Source organism: Hordeum vulgare, chromosome 2H (assembly GCF_904849725.1).
Source record: "Hordeum vulgare subsp. vulgare chromosome 2H, MorexV3_pseudomolecules_assembly, whole genome shotgun sequence".
In the NCBI taxonomy this organism is placed as follows: Eukaryota; Viridiplantae; Streptophyta; class Magnoliopsida; order Poales; family Poaceae; genus Hordeum; species Hordeum vulgare.
Genome location: NC_058519.1, coordinates 352,653,018 through 352,667,251, shown reverse-complemented (window position 1 = coordinate 352,667,251; position 14,234 = coordinate 352,653,018).

Genomic DNA, 14,234 nt, shown 5'->3' with positions numbered 1-14,234 from the left:
AGGAGTATCTTGCACTAGAGTTGCTAGCATTCATTTTCCCATGCTTTGGTACTTCTCACTATTCGTGGGAAAATGTTTGATTGGCCGTGGGAAAGCTGGAGCCCTTTGCTCCCCAGATCTTGCGGTTTTGGGCGAAGCCCTTTATAATGATACAACTTATAGCTTGGGCGCTATAGTAGCTCAACGGTTGAACACAAACCGTACTAAAGGTGTTGTTTATGGAGGTATCTATGCTACCCGTCTTGCTAGACATTTTGAGATACCTATTAGACTGCACGAGGAAGAAGAGATTCTTCTTCCTGAGAGATATATAGATTATGATAGCATGGTTCGCCATGATTTCCTTGATAAAGATATAAATAAGAGGATGATTTACAACCTGGTATTTAGTCAGGGTACTCGTGAGACTATTATTTTGCCTGCTCCTTCTTTGTTCAATCTTCATCTAGGCAGGTACGTTATTATGCCCTCGGACATCTACGCATATTGGGGCATAGCGCCACCACAGGCGCCCGTTCACGAGCTACCAGTCGAGTACCAGACGCTAGTTTATTAGTGGGAGCCAGAGGAGCTCACTCAGCAGTGGCACCCTCAGTACACTCCGGAGTATCCCGGAGACGGTTACTTCCCACCATGGGAGTAGACCAACTTAGTCCAAAAGCCTAAGCTTGGGGGAGTACGTGTTTCGCACCGACTTTATATTCATGCTCATGCTTTCACTTTGATAGTCGGTGTTCACACCTTGCCACTGTATCATCCATGCTAGTTTATTTCTTTTTCTCGCTTTCTTCTCGTGTGTTTGTTTAGATTGAGAAAACCCAAAAATATTTCCTTTTCTTCTTTTGCTTGTTAGGAGCTTTCCCGTGTAAATAGTTTTCTTTTCTTTGGGTCAAGGTAGAAGACCATGGTTACAATGTTTAATGGCTCTCGCATGCATATCTGTTTATCTGTCAAAGAGCCATATTACTTTGTTTTCTCCTTTGTGTTTGCTTGCAGATTCCAGCTTAGTCCAATGCATGAGCACTCTTATTATTGTTCACATCATTCGGTCGTGCAAGTGAAAGGCAATAATGACGACATATGATGAAGTGACTGAGCCTGGAAAAGCTGGTATGAACTCGATCTATTTTGTTTTTGTAAATATGACTAGCTCATCGTTCCTAATTCAGCATTGTTATGAGAGAAACATGTTTGCAATGACAACTTATAGAAAAAAGTTTCTGATGACATGTTAATTAGCTAGGAGCTTATAATGGTTTGTCTTGGACGCCAACATGAATTTCAAGATGATTATGATGTAGTATGATAGCATGGTATCATCCTTTGAATGATTCAAGTGGTTGACTTGGCGCATGTTTACGCATGTATTTGAAACAAAATCAACATAGCCTCTATGATATTCATGTTTATGGTGATTTATGTCCTACTCATGCTTGCACTCAATGTTGGTTAATCTCAATGCATTTTGATGAATGTTGTCGCTCTCTAGTTGGTCGCTTCCCAGTCTTTTGCTAGCCTTCACTTGTACTAAGCGGGAATACTGCTTGTGCATCCACTTCCATAAACCCAAAGTTGTTCCATATGAGTCCACCATACCTACCTATATGAGGTATCTACCTGCCATTCCAAGTAAATTTGCATGTGCCACTCTCTAAACCTTCAAGTAATAATCTGTTTTGCATGCCCGAACCGCTCATGTGGTGACAAGGGGCGGTCGGTATCTTCCATGCTAGGCGTGTTATCCTCGATATGTGTGTATTCACTATCACTCACGAGAAAGGGGACGGTAATTGGAATGCCTAGTTCCATGATCAAATTGAAAAGATAATTGCAAACAAAACTCCCCCTGGATTGTTGTTGGTATGGAAGGCACCCGAGTATTCGGCTAGCCGTGGAGTGTGATTGATCGGTGGTGGGGGAGTCAAAACTTTACTTTTATGTTTGGGAACCGCCTATAGTATGTGTAGCATGGAAGATGGTGAAAACTCTTGGTCATTGCGTTGACAATGAAAGCATGTCACCCAAAATTATGTATCTCTGTTTTAAAAGCTTGAGCTATGGCACCTCTGCAAATCAATGCTTCCCTCTGCGAAGAGCCTATCTATTTATGTTTCTGTTGAGTCATCCTCTTCTTATAAAAGCACCATTTAGATAGCACCTCCGTCATTTTTATGCTTTGCTTTTAATTGTTATTGAGTATGACTGTGACTGGATCTTCTTTGCCATGAATTACAATGTCCAGTCAGCCCTTGGTCTCAGAAGGTGCTCTGCATTTATGTTTTGCGGTCTCAGAAAGAGCTAGCGAGATACCATCTGTTAATATTGCTTCATGATTGTTTTGATTGAAGTGTTGACGTTTGAAACTCATTATTATTGCTCGCTAGTTGATTATGCCATTGATATAAGTTTACCATGAGACCTAAATGTCTCTGCTTATGTGGTTAGCTTATGATCTTGCTAAAAATCTGAATCTGAGTTAGACATAATTACAGCAACAAGATCAAACAGAGTTCGTAAAAGTTTTTCTTTTGTCTCTTTCAGTTTGTCAACTGAATTGCTTGAGGACAATCAAGGCTTTAAGATTGGGGGAGTTGATATGTCTCCATCGTATCTACTTTTCCAAACTCTTTTGCCCTTGTTTTGGACTCTAATTTGCATGATTTGAATGGAACTAACTCGGACTAACGTTGTTTTCAGCAGAATTGCCATGGTGTTGTTTTTTGCGCAGAAATAAAAGTTCTCGGCATGACGTGGAAATTTATGAGGATTTTTTGTGGAATATATAAAAAATATTGGCACAAGAATCAACCGGAGACGTGGAGCGAGGAGCCCACAAGCCCAGGAGGCGCCCCCTGGCCGCGCCTAGCAGGCTTGTGGGGCCCTCGGGGCTCCACTGCCTCCAACTTGAGCTCTATTTAGTCTCTTTCGTCCGGAAAAAAATCAAGGAGAAGAGTTCATCGTGTTTTACGATACGGAGGCACCGCCACCACCTGTTCTTCCTCTGGAGGGCAGATCTGGAGTCCGTTCTGGGCTCCGGAGAGGGGAGATCGTCGCCATCGTCATCACGAACTTCCTTCATAGCCAATTCCATGATGCTCTTCACCGTTCTTGAGTAATCTCATCATAGGCTTGCTGCACGGTGATGGGTTGGATGAGATCTATCATGTAATCAAGTTAGTTTTGATGGGGATTGATCCCTAGTATCCACTATGTTCTCAGATTGATGTTGCTACTACTTTGCCATGCTTAATGCTTGTCACTAGGGCCCGAGTGCCATGATTTCAGATCTGAACCTATTATGTTCTCGTCAATATATGTGTGTTCTTGATCCTATCTTGCAAGTTGTAGTCACCTACTATGTGTTATGACCCGGCAACCCAGAGTGACAATAGCCGGAACCACTCCCCGAGATAACCGTAGTATGAGGAGATCATGTATTCACTAAGTGCTAATGCTTCGTTCCGGTTCTCTATTAAAAGGAGAACCTTAATATCCCTTAGTTTCCATTAGGACCTCGCTGCCACGGGAGGGATGTACAATAGATGTCATGCAAGTTCTTTTCATAAGCACGTATGACTATATACGGAATGCATGCCTACATTACATTGACGAACTAGAGCTAGTTACATATCTCCCCATGTTATAACTGTTGCATGATGAATGTCATCCGGCATAATTATCCATCACCGATCCAATGCCTATGAGTTTTTCCTACTGGTCCTTGCTATGTTACTTTGTCGCTACTGCTGTCACTGCTGCTACTGTTACTGCTACTATTGTCACTATTGCTACTGTTACAGCTACTGTTGTTACTGCTGCTACTATTACCATTGCTACTATTGCTATCACACCACTTTGCTACTGATACTTTACTGCAGATACTAAGTCTTTCAGGTGTGGTTGAATTGACAACTCAACTTCTAATACTCGAGAATATTCTTTGGCTTCCCCTTGTGTCGAATCAACAAATTTGGGTTGAATACTCTACCCTCGAAAACTGTTGTGATCCCCTATACTTGTGTGTTATCAAGGATCTTAAGTCCGCTCGTACGGGGCAGCTGGCCCCCGCCATTACTGCTCCTAGTGCCCATGTGCCTTCAAGGCCGGCGAGTCAGCTCGGTACGGGGCACATGGTGGTGGTGGCCGGGCCCTGGCAGGTCGTCGCTTTACTTAAAGGCAGGCATGCCCCGGCTCCGTCCTCTCCCGCATTCAAGCCTGCACCCATCCCCCTATGGCTACTGGGCTGTTGTTGCAGGTGCCTTCACCGCGGGCATCGGGCTGGGTCCTGCCGCGTCCCAGTGAGGTGCTCCCGCTGCCTTCAAAACAACCACAGGGCAAGGGGCTGCAGGAACCAGTGGAGGCCACTAAGCCTGCTCGACCACTGTGGCATTCCCCTAGTTCCGCTCCCCCGACCTGTTGCTGCTGCCCAAGTTTCCACCCTACGGCCGGGTCACTGCTGGGAGGCTCCCCTGGGTGTGATAGCACCACATGTTGCTGCCACTGCAAGGGGACCCCCTCTAGGGGATCCCTCGCTCCAGTCGGACGAGGATTTCATTATCGTCCCTGCATCTGCTGAGATGCAGGCCGAGTCAGCCCTGCTCTCCACCAACGGAGCGGTGGCCTGGCTCGATGGGGCTCGACATAACATCTCATGTCGTCAGGTGGCCGGCGAACTGGCATTAGCTCTGGGCGCCCTGAAGTCCGATGTCGACATTGTAAAGCACTACCCCGAGCAGTTCTTTATCCGCTTCATACACCAACACCACTGTGCCATGGCGGTGTCACGTGGGCATCTCCCTTGCGCCAGCCACACCATCTTTGTCACGGAGTGGCGGCTCGATGCGCACGCCGACAACGAGGATCAGCTCCATCACGTCCGCCTCTGCTTGGAAGGCATCCCGCTCCATGGCTAGAACAACTACATCGCCACTTTACTCATCGGCCAGGGCTGCTCCCTTTACTACATCGAGCCATGCTCGCTGCGGAAGGAGGACACACAAGACTTGGCGCTTTGGGCATGGACGGCCAACCCCAGCGCCATCCCCAAGGTCAAGTGGCTCACCCTCCCGGCGCGCAGCCAGCGCCGTCGTGGGTGGTGTGGACTCCAGCATCACGTCATCATTCACCTTGACATCCACGAAGACCACGCCAAGGGGAGCGGCAACGACGACATCCCAGCGCCACCCGATGTCCACGAGTTTACCTGGTACCGCAAGACTGTTGACGACACGTATGTCCCAAGAGAGAGGCTGCAACCACATGGTGAGGGATTTCATCGCTCTGGCAGGCGCGATGACGACGACGACCATGAAGGGCGTCGTGGGCGTGACGATGGTCGGGCTCGGGAGGGCTGGGGTGCCAGGGTGCGATGTTCGCTCTCCCGCAACGCTCGTGACTGTCGCCATGATGATGGTGAGGAGCGTCCGTGTGACCGTTTCGGTGGCCACCAACGCAACAATGGCGCCCTAGCTTCGGTGATGGATTCCGCTGCTGGCGGTGCTGCTGCTGTTGCGGCTCCCCGTGTCGCTGGGCTGCGGGGCTCGGGATCAGGCAGTGGCGAGCTGGAGCGTGGTTTGGAGCTCCTGGCCATCCAGGGGCCTGTCACTGCTTTGGAGCGGTGCCGTAGCCCAGTGTGGCAGGCCTCACCACACTCAGCCAGGCGTCGCTCCCTAGAGGAGCGCACTCCGCCGGCGTCACCGCAGCTCTTCCCAACCTCAATCCTGCCTCGCAGCACAAGCGGCCGGTAACCCCAGGCTTGCATGTCCCCCATGCAGCAGCAAGTGAGTCCATGATCCATCTCTGCTCACCGGATTCATTCCATCGGCCTCTGTGCTTGCAGCTGCTGCCACCGGGGTTCCATTCAACCCTAACACCACCGCTGCATTGCACTAGTCCTCTTCAACGCACCCCTTCACCATCGTACATGCGCCCCTTGCTTGCCAAGTCTGCTGCTGATCCTGTGCAGGAGTTGTTCGCTGTGAGGAAGCAGGGTATCCTCCCCACAACTCCATCTCCACCTTTAAGATGCCCTACTACTCGTCGTCTGATTATGGCTGGAGTGAGGATCTCCAACAAAGGTGGTTTCACACTACAGCAAAGTAGGCGCCCTGGCAAGGAGGTTGTTCTAGCTGCCAAGATCGTAGAGAAGATGGTGGGTCGCATGCTCAGGATCACAAGAGACGACAATGATGTGATAGAGGCAACCCTGGATGATTTCACTACAAAATTCAGTGATCAGCTAGCCCTAGAGTTGATTGTGGCCATGAGGGATTTTTTCCACCTTGACGACCCGGTTGTGAACGGAATTGAAGATGCCCTGCTCGCCCATGGGGGCGAGGGAGCACTTGACCTTGCTCAGATGGGAGATGTTGCGGTCCAGGATGCGTGATCACCCATGCTTGCTGGTCAGGGGCAACCTAGAGCTTATGTTAGCCCAACCACCTAATGTATCTTGCAAGGCTTGGAGGCCTAAGCGTGTTCTTCCACCCAAAACTAGTGCTAAGTGTGTTCTTGTATTTCCAAGTGTTGTAAATGTTTCAGTATCAAGTGGACAAGTGTTAAGGGCCTTTGTTTTTTGGCCATGCCTCTGCTCTCCGGGTCACCAGATTTTGGCTGCTCTGGATGGCAGCCAAATAGTGACTCCCATGGTGAACCATGATGACACAACCTATCAACACTTTAAGCTGGAATGTACGTGTGCTGAATTGTCGGGATCTGCGTGCAACGGTCAGCGCAACGATCGCTGCTACTTCATGCCAATTAGTTTGCCTGCAAGAGACTAAGCTTGCGCAGGTCGACAAATTTATTGCGGCTTTTCTTGGTGGCAACAGGTTTCGAAGCTTCGCACAATGCCCTTGTCAGGGAACTAGGGGTGGGATCCTTCTTCTGTGGGATAACAATGTCATCGACGTCTCCGATATCACCATTTCTGCATACTGCCTCTCGGGCTTGGTTCACATCCGAGAGACCGGTGCCTGTTTCTGGGTCACGACTGTCTATGGGCTAACTTATCATGCTTGCAAAGATGCCTTCTTTACTGAGCTGGCCTCCCACAATCCCCCCAGTGGGACCCCTAGCTTGCTCTTGGTGACTTCAACCAAATCTACCGTGCACGGGATAAAAATAAGAGAATTTTCAATCGAAGTAGAATCAACCGTTTCTAGGCCACATTGCAGTCCTGCAAGCTCAAAGAAATTCACCTGCAAAATCGGCACTTCAATTGGAGTAACGAGCGCGACAACCCAACCCTATGCAAGCTCGACTCTTTCTTTTGCAATGCAGAGTGGGATATGACCTTCAGCACCCATGTCCTTCATGCCCTATTGTCGTCCCTCTCCGATCATTGCCCCCTTCTACTGGCGGATGATAGTGTCCCCAGAAGACCAAGATCTTTCAAATTCAAAAACTTTTGGACAATGATGCCCGGTTTCCTTGAGGTTGTCAAAAAGGCCTGGGAGGAGCGTATTGAGCACTCGGAGCCGTACGAGGTCCTATACCACAAGCTCAAGAAAACTGCAACTCGGCTTACTGAATGGAGTAGGAAGCTGTTTTCCAAGGCCAAGGTCCAGCTACATACGTACCTGCTGGTGATTCTTCAACTAGACATTGCGCGGGACTTAAGGGCTCTCTCCCCTGACGAGCGGGACATTCGCTCGAGGCTCAAGCGGAGGATGATCAGCTTGGTGGTGTTGGAGAGGGTTAGGAAGAGCCAATGTGCTCGGATAGCAAACCTAAGGCATGAAGATGCTAACACTAATATTTTTCCATCAACGCATCATTGCCAGAAGGAGGAAGAACCATATCCATCGTATAAAGCACGTGCAAGGGTGGGTCACAGGACACAAGGAAAAAGAGAAGATCATCAATGTCTATTTCTCTCACGCAATGGGTCGGGGAGCCATCAGCAACAAAGTCTTCAACTGGGAGGAGCTTGGTGTCGAGGCCCATGACTTGGATGCTTTGGGTAACACCATCAGAAAGGAGGAGGTTGGACAGCCATAAAGGAAATGCCTTCTGATAAGGCACCCGACACAGATAGTTTCACGGGAGTCTTCTTCAAGAAATGTCGGGGCGCCATCAAGAACACTATCATGCGGGTTATTCAAAGTTTTGATTCCCTCCAAACATCCAACCTACAATGGATAAACACCGCCAATGTGGTTCTCCTGCCAAAAAAGGAGGGGACCGGGGGCATTGGTGACTACAGGCCTATCAGTCTCATTCATGCCATGTCCAAAATCATTGCCAAAGTACTATACTTGCGGCTTGTTCCCCACATGGATGACCTAGTGTCCATCATGCAAAGTGCTTTCATCAAGAGGCGCGACATCCACGACAACTTCATGCGCGTCTGGAACTTTGCTAGGCGGCTTCACACACGCAACACCCCTGCACTTATTTTCAAGTTGGATATCAGAAAGGCTTTCGACTCTGTTAGATGGGCCTATTTCTTATATCTTCTCCAGCGTTTGGGTTTCCCTGACAAATTTCGGGCATGGATTGTAGCGCTTCTCTCCTCATCTTCATCCCGCATACTTCTAAACGGGATCCCCGACCCTCCCATCAAGCACGGGGCTGGTTTCCGCCAGGACGACCAAATCTCTCCACTGCTCTTTGTCATAGCAATTGACCCACTACACAAGATCCTGGATTTGACAACGAGGAAAGGCCTGCTTCATAAGATTCGCGGGCGAGGACCTATGGTGCGTACCTCCCTCTATACAGATGTTGTTGTCGTTTTTATGTCCCCTATCAAAATGGACATCGACAACCTTGCTTCCATCTTGGAAGGTTTTGGGGACGTCACTGGGCTGCGCACCAACTTCCAGGAAAGTTCCGCCGTGCCTATCAAGTGCAATCGCCTTGGCCTTGACCACATCCTCCACAGTATGACGGCAAACTGTGTCTCATTACTGGTCAAATACTTTGGCTTGCCACTCTCTGTTTGGCAACTCGGGAAGGTGGATTTCCAATATCTCGAGGACAAAGCTGCAAATAAGCTGGCCATGTGGTATGGCCAAAACATCAATGCTATTGGTCGCACGACCCTTGTCAAGTCGGTCATCTCTTCCGAGGAAAATTTCTCGATCACGCCTCTCACGGTGCTGATTGGCACGCTAAAAAACTTCAACAAGTTGGAACGTGCTTTTTTGTGGTCCAACGGGAACAGGACAACGGGCGCCAGCTGTAAAGTAAACTGGAACTTTGTGGATAGGCCAAAGTAGTATGGGGGTCTAGGGGTCTCAACACTGACAAGTTTGCACGTGCATTACATCTTTAGTGGCTCTGGTACGAATGGAAAGCGCCTAACAAGCCTTGCGTGGATCTCGGCAACCCGTGCACGCCGGCTGACCGTGACTTCTTCTACGCTTCCACTACAATAGTTCTGGGTGACGACGCAAGGACGCTGTTCTGGGACTATTCGTGGCTGCTTGGGCAGAAACCCAAGGATATTGCGCCATTATTTTTTGAGGCCTCGAGGAGGAAGCATTGGAAGGTCCGAGATGCTCTTAAGAAGTGTGCGTGGATTCTCAAAATAAAGCCAATCACAACATTCACTGTGGACCACATCCACAAATTCTTCACCCTTTGGATGTTGTTGCATGACCTTCAACTGGACTAACAGGCCCATTATGATATCATTTGGAAGTATGTGAAAGACGGTATTTACTCTGCGACCTCCGCGTACAAGGCTCAGTTCCTGGGCTTGACTCTTTCTCCCATAGACCACATGGTATGGAAGGCGTGGGCACCACCTAAGGTGAAATTCTTTGCGCGGCTAGCCATACAGGATCGTATTTGGACGGTAGATCATTTGGAGAAGTACTGTTGGGAAAATTGTGGTCTATGCCAGCTTTGCAAACAAGAGCCAGAGTCGGGGCCACATATGCTCATTCAGTGTTGGCACACTCTTCGGTTGTGGATATCCATAATGGAGAAGCTAGGCCTTCCCCACGTCAATACCGACCAATGACACCTCCATGATCCTGTCATGGACTGGTGGGACAAGAGGACTAACAAGCGAAGCCCAAATTGGAGTGCTATGACCTCCCTCACCATGATCGTCTCCTGGACCATCTGGAATGAGAGGAACGCGAGAGTGTTTAGACACAAATTTGCTCCGCCATCGGTCCTTCTCACAACCATTTTGGAAGAGACAAAATTATGGGTAGTTGTCGGTGCCAAGAAGCTAGGGTCTGTAATATTGTACGAGTAATTGTCATGCCGCTGGGGTGTCCTATAAAACTCTAAACTCTGTTCCCTCCTTTTTAATAGATGATGCAAAACTGGTGCCTCCGTTTCAAAAAAAATTGCATACACATTAGAGGAGGCCGAGCAGCATGAGTTCTAGCTAGTGAACTAGATATGCAAAGTTAAGGCATGCTAGCACAATCAAACAGTGCACCGGCACATGCATGCCATCGATAAGCGGTGGAAAAGGACAACTATTTAATAACTAGTCGTTTCACCTAATCGGGATTTAGAGTTTTGAGCTCATATTTGATATCAGCTCGCTTGATGAGTGGACAACTCAGGCATATGAGAATGCCAAGTTGTTCAAAGAGAAGGTTAAGAGGTGGCATGATAAGAGGATACAAAAATGTGAGTTCAATGTAGGTGATTGTGTCTTGCTATATAACTCTCGTTTAAGATTCTTTGCAGGCAAGCTTCTCTCTAAATGGGAAGGTCCCTATATTGTTGAGGAAGTACACCGTTCCGGCGCTATCAAGATCAACAACAGGGAAGGTAGTTGTCCGAGAGTTGTAAATGGGCAGAGAATCAAGCATTATATCTCAGGTACTCCCATAAATGTTGAAAGCAATATCATCAGTACCATAACTCCGCAAGAATACCTAAGGGATATTTATCAACCTGTTTCAGACTCCGAAAACAAAGAGGTATGTGTTTCGTAAGTAAACAGACTCCAAAACTTCTCCAATAGGAATTTTTCTCCGTTTTGGAATATTTGAAAAAATAGAAAAATTGGAAGTAGTCCGGAAAGTGCGCGAGGAGGCAACAAGCCTGCTAGGCGCGGCCACCCCCCTGGTCGGGCCTGGGGGGCTTGTGGCCACCTCGTGCGCCTCCCGGACTCCGTTTTCGTGCGGAGTACTCTTTCTGGTCTGAAAAAATCAATATATATTCTCCCGAAAGGTCTGACCCCTGTATCACGCAGATTTCCTCTGTTTTTCGTTTCGAGCCTGTTTCTGTTGCAGATCTAGATCGCTATGACGTCCCCAAAAGCTCCGAAGGACAAGATCTTCGAGAAGGTCATCAATACCTACCTCAATCTATCGAGATGCGTGAGGGGATGTTGCACATCCGTGATGTTGAGGGGGCCAAGAATACCGGAAGCATGGAGACGAGGCTCGAAGCAATGGAGCAAAAAGTCTTCAAGTGCCAAGGGATGGTGGAGCATGGACTCAACACCAACCACATGATGATCACGGAGTTCACCAGCAAGCACAGGATTGATGCCAATGACATTGGGAAGCACCTCTGCAGGCTCTATGACAAGATTGATCAACTCCAAGCCCAGATCTATGACCTGCAGAACCAAAACTGTGAGTATGAGTATAGATTTAAATCAATAAGGTTGGCTGCAGATTTGAGGATTCCGGAGACTCGTTCATCTTTCCATGATGGAGCACCTATGCCTTGGAAGACGGAGGATCAAACCCATGCTGCAACAACTCCACCACCATCACCTCCAAAGGAAGACAACTGAGCATGGGTATGGGCAATCCCCTTGGCTTGTGCCAAGCTTGGGGGAGTTGCCCCGATATCGTATCACCATCACATCTTTTGCCTTTACCTTTGTTTTAGTTTGTTCCTTTTCAGTTTTCTCTTTCTCTAGTAGAATAAAGGTCTTAGTGTTTTAGTCTTGAGTTTTGATTTGTGTCACCCCCTACGTATTCGACCTCGTGAGTCATATAATAAAGAGTGTCTTAGTTGAAGGGCTTTGCCTCTTGCCATGATAAAAAAAGAGTGAGAAAAGAACAAAAGCATGAAAGATCATGTAATGATTGTATGGGAAGTGATGGCTTCACATATAAAAAGAATGTTGATTGAAACTTGTTGAGGGTAGACAAACGTAGACTGGTCATTGTTGCAATTAATAGGAAGTGATAAAAAAGGATAGGTTCACACATCAATACATCATCTTTGTCACCATCTATGATTGTGAACACTCACTAAACTATTGCATGCCTAGAAGTAGATGTTGGACAAGGAAAACAACATAATGAATTGTGTTTGCTTGGTTCCGAACAATGTTATATGACTAGAGATCCCTTAGCATGTGACGATTGATTCCACCTCATATTAGCCAAAACTCCCGCACCAAGTAGAGATACTACTTGTGCATCCATAAACCTTCAACCCAGTTTTGCCATGAGAGTCCACCATACCTACCTATGGATTGAATAAGATCCCTCAATTAAGTTGTCATCGGTGCAAGCAATAAAAATTGCTCCCTAATATGTATGATCTATTAGTGTGTGGAAAATAAGCTTTGTACGAACTTGTGATGAGGAAGACATAAAAGCGACAGACTACATAATAAAGTTCTTTATCACAGGAGGCAATATAAAGTGACGTTCCTCCACACTAAGAGGACACGCATCCAAACCTCAAAAGCGCATGACAACCTCTGCTTCCCTCTGCGAAGGGCCTATCTTGTACCTTTACTTTTTGCCCTTGAAAGAGTCATGGTGATCTTCACCAATTCCTTATTTCGCCTTTATCTTGGCTAACGTCATATGCTAGGGAAAGATCTACATTCATTTGTCAACTTGGAGGTAAGCATTCATGAATTATTATTGTTGACATTACCCTTGAGGTAAGCAGTTGGGAGGCGAAACTATAAGCCCCTATCTTTCTCTGTGTCCAGCTGAAACTTTGATCTCATGAGTACTACGTGAGTTGTAGCAATTGTAGAGAACGAACGGATGATTGAGTATGTGGATTTGCTTTACAAGATCTTATTTGACTCTTTCTGATGTTGTGATAAATTGCAATTGCTTCAATGACTAAAGGCTATCGGTTGTTACTTCTCGGTAAGGTTCTTGATCCATACTTTACTTTGTGAAGGAATTGTCACTTTAGCATGAGAGATTATATGTTGGTATTGTTGTTTTGATCATGATCATGATGCATGCATGTTCGTATTTTGTTTTGTCCACACCTCTCTCCCTAAACATGTGGACATATTTGTTGATCTTGGCTTCCGCTTGAGGACAAGCAAGGTCTAAGCTTGGGGGAGTTGATACGTCCATTTTGCATCATGCTTTTATGTTGATAATTATCGCTTTATGGGCCGTTATTACACTTCACGGTACAATACTTATGCCTTTTATCTCTTATTTTATAAGGTTTACATGAAGAGGGAGAATGCCGGCAGCTGGAATTTTGGTCTGAAAAGGGAGCAAGTTTGAGATACCTATTCTGCGCAACTCCAAAAGCCATTAAAATCAACGAGGAATTATTTTGGATTTTCTGAAAAATACTGGGCGGAAGAAGTACCGGAGGGGAGCCACCAGGAGGCCACAAGCCTGCCAGGCCCGGCCTACCCCCCTGGTCGGCCCTGGGTGGCTTGTGGGCCCCCTGTTTCCCCTCCACCACTAATCTTTTCCAAATGGAGGGTTTTGTTCCATAAAAAATCATAAGGAGGCTTTCGGGAGGAGCCGCCGCCGCCATGAGGCGGAACTTGAGCAGAACCAATCTAGAGCTTCGACAGGGCTGTCCTGTCGGGGAAATTTCCCTCCCGGAGGGGGAAATCATCGCCATCGTCATCACCAACACTCCTCTCATCGGAGGGGACTCATCTCCATCAACATCTTCATCAGCACCATCTCATCTCCAAACCCTAGTTCATCTCTTGTAACCAATCTCCGTCTCGCGACTCCGATTGGTCCTTGTAAGGTTGCTAGTAGTGTTAATTAGTCTTTGTAGTTGATGCTAGTTGGATTACTTGGTGGAAGATTATATGTTCAGATCTTTGATGCTATTCAATACATCTCTGGTCATGAACATAATTATGCTTTTTGAGTAGTCACTTTTGTTCCTGAGGACATGGGATAAGTCTTGCTATAAGTAGTCATGTGAATTTGGTATTCGTTCGATATTTTGATGCGTTGTATGTTGTTTTTCCTCTAGTGGTGTTATGTGAACGTCGACTACATAACACTTCACCATTATTTGGGCCTAGAGAAAGCCATTGGTAAGTAATAAGTAGA